At 41.9% G+C, this 8,274-nt stretch overlaps 1 long non-coding RNA gene across 1 annotated transcript; it reads left to right on the forward strand.

Moving 5' to 3' along the window:
• The first annotated feature begins 201 nt into the window (after positions 1 to 201).
• Positions 202 to 1,507, forward strand: LOC124465480. The gene is made up of 3 exons (XR_006955815.1): positions 202 to 272; positions 494 to 653; positions 915 to 1,507. It is a non-coding gene; the product is annotated as an uncharacterized LOC124465480 (long non-coding RNA).
• Positions 1,508 to 8,274: the final 6,767 nt, after the last annotated feature.

The following is an 8,274-nucleotide window of genomic DNA, read 5'->3' on the forward strand; positions in this document are numbered from 1 at the left end:
GTGGCCAGGTAACGTCACATCCCCATACAGCTTCCCTGTTCCCAGGTGCAGCTCCACGCTTGGAGTGATTGACATCTCATCCACAGTAAGTACACACTCCCTCTCCATCTCTGTCAGGCCATCTACCTTCAGCTTGAGCATGTCAAACACCTCCCCTAGTACTCCTGGTTCCATTTTAATGTGCTGTATTCTTCTTTGCTGGGTTCTGATGTCAGGGAGAGGAATCGACATGTCCTGTAGAAGTTTGTAGCCGGTTGAGCCAGTAGCAAAACGTATTTGAATAGCCTTTTTAAGGATGTAATTTCCCCATCGTATGCTTCTCTTACTCTTCAGACCGCTCTCTTTGATCTGATCTTTCGATAACATTGTTCCAAATTTATTTTCCATTATTATTATTTTTTTCCGCAGGACCACATTCATTCTTTTTTGACAATTTAGGGCTGCCTGTAACCTTATTGTTTGATCTATTTGTTTTGTTAACTCCTCCCTCAAGTCTTTATCACTGTACCCTGGCTCACTTGGACACTGGGCACAGGATCCTGGCTCACTGGGCACTGGAACCTGGCTCACTGGGGCACTGGAACCTGGCTCACTTGGACACTGGGCACTGGCTACTGGCTCACTGGGGCACTGGACTGGCTCACTGGCTGCTGGTATGCCCCTCTCAATTTCCTCACAGTCTAAATCTTCAATAGCCTCTCTTCCCTCACTTTCCCTTCTCTGACTTCCCTCAGTATCTGAAATGATGACATGGCATTGTTAGTGTTATGGGGTGGGGAGGGTGTGCAATTATAAATGTTAGATTCATTCTAAGTTCACATTGTTCATACCAAAGTTCATCATGTGACAGTAGGTGTGGTCACTGGCCACTGAATACACATGTACTGGAAGCTTTTTGGTTGTTCTCTCACTAGGACCCTTCCTCCTCTTGGGCTCAGGACGATGCAGAAATATGCTGGGAACAGCATCAGCCTTCAATTTCAGTTGGCCTTTTTTTGTTTTCGTGAATTGGTCTCCCTCAAAATGTGCCTGCGATGATATTGGCACAATGGCATGAGTTTAATTTCCACATGCATTACAAACTCATAATAGTCAATCCCAATTTCATTATATACATATTACAGTAAACACATTGGTCCTTGATCCAAAGTGAAATGTATAAAGACAACTTAAACTCACACCACACAGTTTTCTATTATTGAATTTCCTTGTGACAGTCAGGTGCCTTCTGCCAACTTGGGCCATCCATTTTTTTCTCCTGTTTGTGTCTTTTGGAAAACCATACATCCCGATCCCTTTCTCAGACCGATTGGAGCATCCAAATGCTGCACAGCCAACCAAAATCTCCTTGTCTTTTAGGATCAAATGAAGTGCAGGAGCTCAATCATTGGAAATTTTATACTGCATTTCAACCACTATAATAATTGTGTGTGTGCCTAGGCTGAGGTTTGTGAACAGCAGACATTTAGATCACTGGATCACTACAAACAAACGGAGTGGAAGAACACTTGACATTTTGTACAGTAAACAATAAAATGTTTTATTGAATTGCAGTTGGTTGCCTTGTATATTCTGTTCTATTTTTATCTATTGAACAGTTGCTGGTGATCATGGTTTGATTCAACTTGCATCAAGTACTACAGATATAAGTGTTGTTAATGTGGTAAATTGTAAGTGGAATGATGAATTAAAAAAATACCAGTTACTTCAACAGTCGAATGTTAAACGTTAAGTGGAACAATTTAGTCCTCATTAGGCTACTGTTTGGTATGTACAGTTCGTAAAGTATGGTAGCTAGCATAGCCATTTCTAGCTCTGCTTCACAATATTGCGTTATGTATTATAAATTAATGTTATACATACATGTTAATAAAGTAGCAGACATACATGATACAACACACCAGTAACCAATTGACATTGTGTTAATATACCGAAAATATCCGTGAAATGAGATGGTGCTGCTGTCTGTCCCGCCGAAAACCATTCAAACAGGTTGACAGCAGTGGGGTTTTTTTTTACAACAGCGAGCTACCGGAACCACGTCACAAAAAAGCTCTAGCTTTTTTCCTGCGTTTCACTGGCAGTGAGTTTTCACAATGTTGTAGTTCATTCTATTTTACACCAAAAACGTCAGAGAGGACTGCCTTATGTAGATACGAGTCAGTTGAAGATAGCCAGAATATCGGATTTCTTCATCCGAGCCTGTTTCATTCGTAATTTGCCTGAGAAAGCGACTTCCGTTGGCCAGCTCCATTGAAAACCATTCAAAAAAGTTGACAGCAGTGGGGCTTTTTGGAACTACAGCGAGCTACATGAACCACGTGATCACATGTCGGCGAGATCAAAGCGTGTCGCAACTCTCTTTTTCTATGGCTCTGGTGCAGGGTTGCCGATGTTGTCGTTGTCCCTGGTGAGTTTTTTTATACGTAAATAACAAGATCATGCTACATCTAAGCAGCGGATCATTTCTTGCAAGTGTGTCAAAGTGGTATGTATTAACACCGTAGGCTTGAATAATAACCGAAGGCGTGAAGCTAGAGAGGATGCAATGGAAGATTTCCTACATAAGCTAGATGTACAACTTCAAATTGATAGCGGAGAAGATATTTAGAGTAAAGACAAGTTACGTTACATATGTGTTTCATATCATCAAATAACAGTAAAAGTTTTCCAGTTACTTTGTTTGTTCGTAGGATTAACGCCAGCTGCAGCAAACACTTACCCCAGTCCTGGTTTGGCTGTTCGTGACGGTCAGCTATGACAGCCGAGCCTCGATTTTTGCAGATTTCTGTAAAGCTTGCTAAAATAAAACGATCTAGCTAGTGAAGAATTTAAATTTACTGTGTCTAATCCAATATGTAATGATGGTATTCAATGACACAAATGTGTTCTAGAAAGAGTGGTCTGGAGTCGCAGAGGTCCGATAATATCAGCTTTAATGCAGCAGTTGGAAATCAACAGTACAGAGCTCCGGGGTTGTCTACGTTTCCCTACCCGCAACAGAGTTTGGGCTGGTTCACGAAGTCCAACTGGCCATCTGTCCCTGCCCCGGCATATATTATACAGTGCAATTGAAACAGAAATATCAAAAAAGGGTTGAGCTTGTTCTCTCGTGTATCAGGGAGTTTGTTCTTCCCTACGCATCCCACCTGCTCGGGTGCTCTCTCAGCCCGGTTTCAAGGTTGCTTCTGAAATGGAGAGATAACAGCACAAAATACAGCCTGTTTCCCACACCCTGTGTGAGACACAATGTTTTAAGCCTGAACACACTTCTAAGTTAATAAGACATCAATTTAGTAAGCACAATACATAACTTTAATACATGCATCCTTTATAAAGTCGTGCAAGCATTGTTCCCGTTGCTATATTCACTAGGGCACAGTGCCCGTGATGCATTTGGTGATTAAGTTGCCACAAATATTAATAACTGGAATTATAGAGAGTGCCATGCCCGTGATACAGCTAATGATTATTGTTCTAGAATTGTACTGTAATGTAATATAAATTCTTTACTAGATTATGTACACTTTAAGCTCAATGTACATATCTTGTTTGGTCGATTGTGGGGAAAAAAAGTTGTACCGTTTTTAGTTATGGAGAGCCATTGCGCTAGCTCGATTATGAGAAATGTTAGCTACCTGGGCAGAGAGAATCACAAATTTAGCTGGAATCCACACCTCAAACAAGTTAACCTAGACGCAAAACTATACGTCCAATCCAAAAAATGAGGATATTTTCCGAGACCCAAGACTCTGCCGAAACCAGAGATGTCCTTTATATGTCTGTGCGGTCAGAAATACGACTCTACCGGCAGTTTAAAAACACGTCTACTTCGAAATTCTCTGACGAATTTTACCCACCCCTCCATTAAAGTCAGTGAGAGAATTTGAAAGGCTGCTCTCGCTTCAAGGCTCAAAGCTGAAAATCTGTAAATGTGAGCTCTTTAGTAGTTAAATTGGCTGAAAGAGGACAAGTTTTCCTATATTTTAAGGTAAAACTTGTTTCTGTAAGTTAAACTATATGAACGTCAGAGGAATTTGTTTGACAATTTAGTTGAATATCAGAAAAAGAGCAGCCAGCAGAGTGTGCCACTCTGCTGGCTGCTCAATCATAAAAATCAAGGAGCTAAATTTTTCATGTATTTCAAACTGTCACGATTCAAAGTCGGCTGAATATTTGAAAAAGCTGAATCATTTGGGAATAGCTGAATGTCTTGTGAACATTTTAAAAGTTGAATGGTGTCTCTAGCTGAAAGTATGCTGAAGCAGTTAAGTTTGAAAGAAGAGGAATCTTTTTAATGATTTGAAAGGATTTACCATTACTTTTAATCGTAGAATAATTTGCACTAAAACCTTAATTCTTTAAAAGGTATGAAAGTGAGAAATACCAGAAATCATAGCCATCATCTCCTGAAGGAGCTGAACATTTTGATACAAAAATTGTAGGAATCAGTGAAAGTATGCAGGACTAGTTAAAGGCCAAAAAACGGCGGAAGAACTAAGAAGTTGGAATCATAATAATAAAGAGAAACAGAAAAACTCACAATAATATATATGTGAGATAACAATGGTTTGTGCTTGCCGAAGGCAGGCACACCCCAATAAAATATACAATGAAATATAAGTTGCCGTAAAATAAAATAAGTTGCCAATTTACAATATAAAACACAATATAAAATACAAATATTACAGGAATTGTAATGTAGTGCAAAATGCAAATTGTTTTAAGACATGAAGTCATTAAAGTCAGTGTGAACTCTTGGCCTTGTTGAAGAGGCCAACAGCGGAAGAGAAGGAACTGTTTGTGTGGCGTGAGGTTTTGGTCCTGATGGACCGCAGCCTTCTGCCGGAGGGGAGTGACTGAAACAGGGAGTATCCAGGGTGGGAGGAGTCGGCCACAATCTTCTTCGCTCGCCTCAGGGTCCTCGAGGTGTGCAGGTCCTCAAAGGAAGGCAGGTTGCAGCCAATCACCTTCTCCGCAGTGCGGATGATACGCTGCAGCCTGCTCTTGTCCTTGGCAGTGGCAGCAGCGTACCAGATGGTGATGGAGGAGGTGAGGATGGACTTAATGATGGCTGTGTAGAAGTGCACCATCATTGTTTTTGGCAGGTTGAATTTCTTCAGCTGCCGCAGGAAGTACATCCTCTGTTGTGCTTTTTGGGTGAGGGAGCTGATGTTCAGTTCCCACTTGAGGTCCTGGGAGAGGATAGTGCCCAGGAAGCGGAAGGACTCCACAGTGTTGACTGGGGAGTCACACAGGGTGATGGGGGTGAGTGGGGCTGTGTTCTTCCTGAAGTCCACAACCATCTCCACTGTCTTGAGAGCATTGAGCTCTAGGTTGTTCTGGCTGCACCAGGTCACCAGGTTGTCCGCTTCCCACCTATAATCAGACTTGTCTCCACCAGAGATGAGCCCAATGAGGGTGGTGTCGTCCGCAAACTTCCGGAGTTTGACGGACGGATGACTGGAGGTGCAGCTGTTGGTGTACAGGGAGAAGAGCAGAGGAGAAAGGACGCAGCCCTGGGGAGATCCAGTGCTGATGGACCGGGAATCAGAGACTTGTGTTCCCAGCTTAACGCACTGCTTCCTGTCAGACAGGAAATCTGTGATCCATCCGAGTATAATTATCATAGCTATATAATTGTTGTACAGTAGTCTACAATTGCAAAACTAACTAAATCCATAAGCTACATATCCTCCATTTTCCCGACACAACAACCATGTTATAAAGTTAGGCTACTGGGTAATGTATTGATCAACAGTAGGCTATTCACTTAACAATGTAAAAAAAGTTAATTTACATCTGTTTAGAGGGTGTCTGTTACCTCGACCTACGTAGCCCATCATTCACGTCAATCATGGCGTGTCGTTTCATTTTGATGAAACGGAGGATGAGGGAGCTGTCATAGTACAAAGCATAAAGGGAACATTCTTTCTGGAAGATGTCACGTGGCCGTGTGCATTGCTTTTGCCGTGGTGGATTGTATGATCCATGTTTTACCTCTTGGGCTGCTTAAGAATAGGGTGCAAGCGCAATTGACTACTTAAATCTGACTTGAATTAGTAGGACTGCGTGAGTTAAAATTGGCCTTTATGGAACTGCTTTAGCCCCGCTTGAATTAAGCTAATTCAAGTCTGGTTTGGGACTTTAAAGGGGCAATTGATTGCAAAACAGATTTTACCTTGTCATAGTTGAATAACGACAGTTTGGTGGGTAAAATGAACATTCAGTGAATATCAAAGTTCATTGACACCTATTTCCTATGCAAATCTCCAAAAAAATAAAATTGGCTGTAAAACGCTAGCTTATAAACAAAGCCACCGGTGTGACGTAGGACGGGGGACCGCCCTTTTTGGCTCTGGTGTGTATCTTTGTCACGCCCCAAAATTTACATCCAGACCAGCCCAAGGTAGCGTCTATCTCTGATACTAGTTGAGCTGCGCGCTGCTCTGTGTAGGCTACTTATAAGGAATTACAAAGAACGTTTTGAATTATAACAAGGATATTGAAAATGGACCGGGAAGGTCACAGTCTTCCCAAGGAGCCATACATTCGACAGGCATGGCTGCTGTTGTCTATGAGAAGATCCCGGCGAAGTTCGACACTCAATCATTCATTTGCTCTGAACATTTCATCCGAGACAGTTTTGACAACCTTGGACATTTTCAAGCAGGATTTGCTAGGAAGCTGAACCTGGAAAGAGGTGCTGTTCCGACCGTATGCTCATTGCAACCGCAAGCTGTAAGGACAGTATGATGTTGTGCTAACAGTTATTAGCAATGCTAACGTGTCCTGTAGGCTATATAGCATAGGTAGAATGCTAAATACGTTTCTACACACATCAAATGACTCTAGCTAGACTAGCTGTAGTCGCCATTAGAAGGGAAGCTTCCGAAAAAAAGCCAGAAAACGAACAGCAGTCAAGCTTATTGCTCACGCCTGTCTAGATTATCTATTTGAAAGAACTGAAGAAAGGCAGGTGCTAGATACAGGATACTTTAGTAAAGGCCCTTGCACACTGAGTCCGACATTTTCGTATGCGTTTTTTTCGTATTCGTCAGCCTAAAATTCGTCGCGCCTTTGCACACTACGGAGCCCCTAAAGGGACATGAAGAAAAAAAAATAAAATAATCATGAAAAAAAGAAAAATAATAAAGCCGAAAGTTTCTCGTGCGCACGAGAAACTTTCTGGTGCGCACAAGAAACTTTCTGGTGCTCACGAGAAACGTTCTCGTGACCACGCTTAAGTATCTGGTGGATACCGCATGCACAGAAGCGTGCATTAGATCTGCTGTTACATGCGTGGAAATGACTTTTAATGACGTTTGCTTGCGAGTCGCCACCACTATATTATCTAGAAAGACATTAAAAACAAATTTTGAAGTTGTGTTGTCTGTTTTGGCACAAGGGATACACCCGTCTTGAGCAGGGGTCTCATTTATAAACATGGCGGTCTCAACATCACATGGTCCACTATGGGTGCAGGAGATGCCCTGACTGCATGGAATACAGGATAACATCATACATCCTACCTTTAGATAACTGCAGAACACAGTGTATAACTAAATATATGTATTTAATAATGTGCATATATCATCATGTCAAAAACTGGAAATACAGTTATAAGCCCCGGCGCAATCGCAACACTTTACGTCCTCGTTATCATTTCAAACTTTAATACTGTTCATAACAAAACGCTTTTGTTTTCAAATTGTATCTCGACTCGGGGTACCGCTGGCACAGTTGATGGCAGCAGCAATATGCTGCAACTCGCACAGTTTTTATTGGTGATCCAACGACCACCAAATAATGTGGTTTTCGAGCCTCCACCTCGCCTACAAGTAACAGTGTCTGAGAAGATACTTTCTCGTGCGCACCAGAAAGTATCTCGTGCACACCCGAAACTTTGTCGTGCGCACCAGAAACTTTCTCATGCGCACCAGAAAGGATCTCGTGCGCACGAGAACCTTTCTGATTATTATTATTTTTTTATTTTATGTCCCTTTAGGGGCTCCGTAGCACACTGAGTCCGATGCGTATTTATTAAACGTTTGCGGGAAAAAAAACGGAAAGAATACTAAATGGATTCGTCAAGCAGTGCGGATGGTTTTGTTGCCCTCTCTTTTAAAAAAGAGAAACATTTGGAGAAATAGGAAATAGCCTATTGGGTCCATCCAATCCTGAAGTTGCGCAGAGAGGAAGGAGAGTTTCATCTCCCTTATCAAGGAGCTCAGAAATTATCCGGAGAAATAAAAAATGTACTTCCGAATGTCA

Source organism: Hypomesus transpacificus, unplaced genomic scaffold (assembly GCF_021917145.1).
Source record: "Hypomesus transpacificus isolate Combined female unplaced genomic scaffold, fHypTra1 scaffold_51, whole genome shotgun sequence".
In the NCBI taxonomy this organism is placed as follows: Eukaryota; Metazoa; Chordata; class Actinopteri; order Osmeriformes; family Osmeridae; genus Hypomesus; species Hypomesus transpacificus.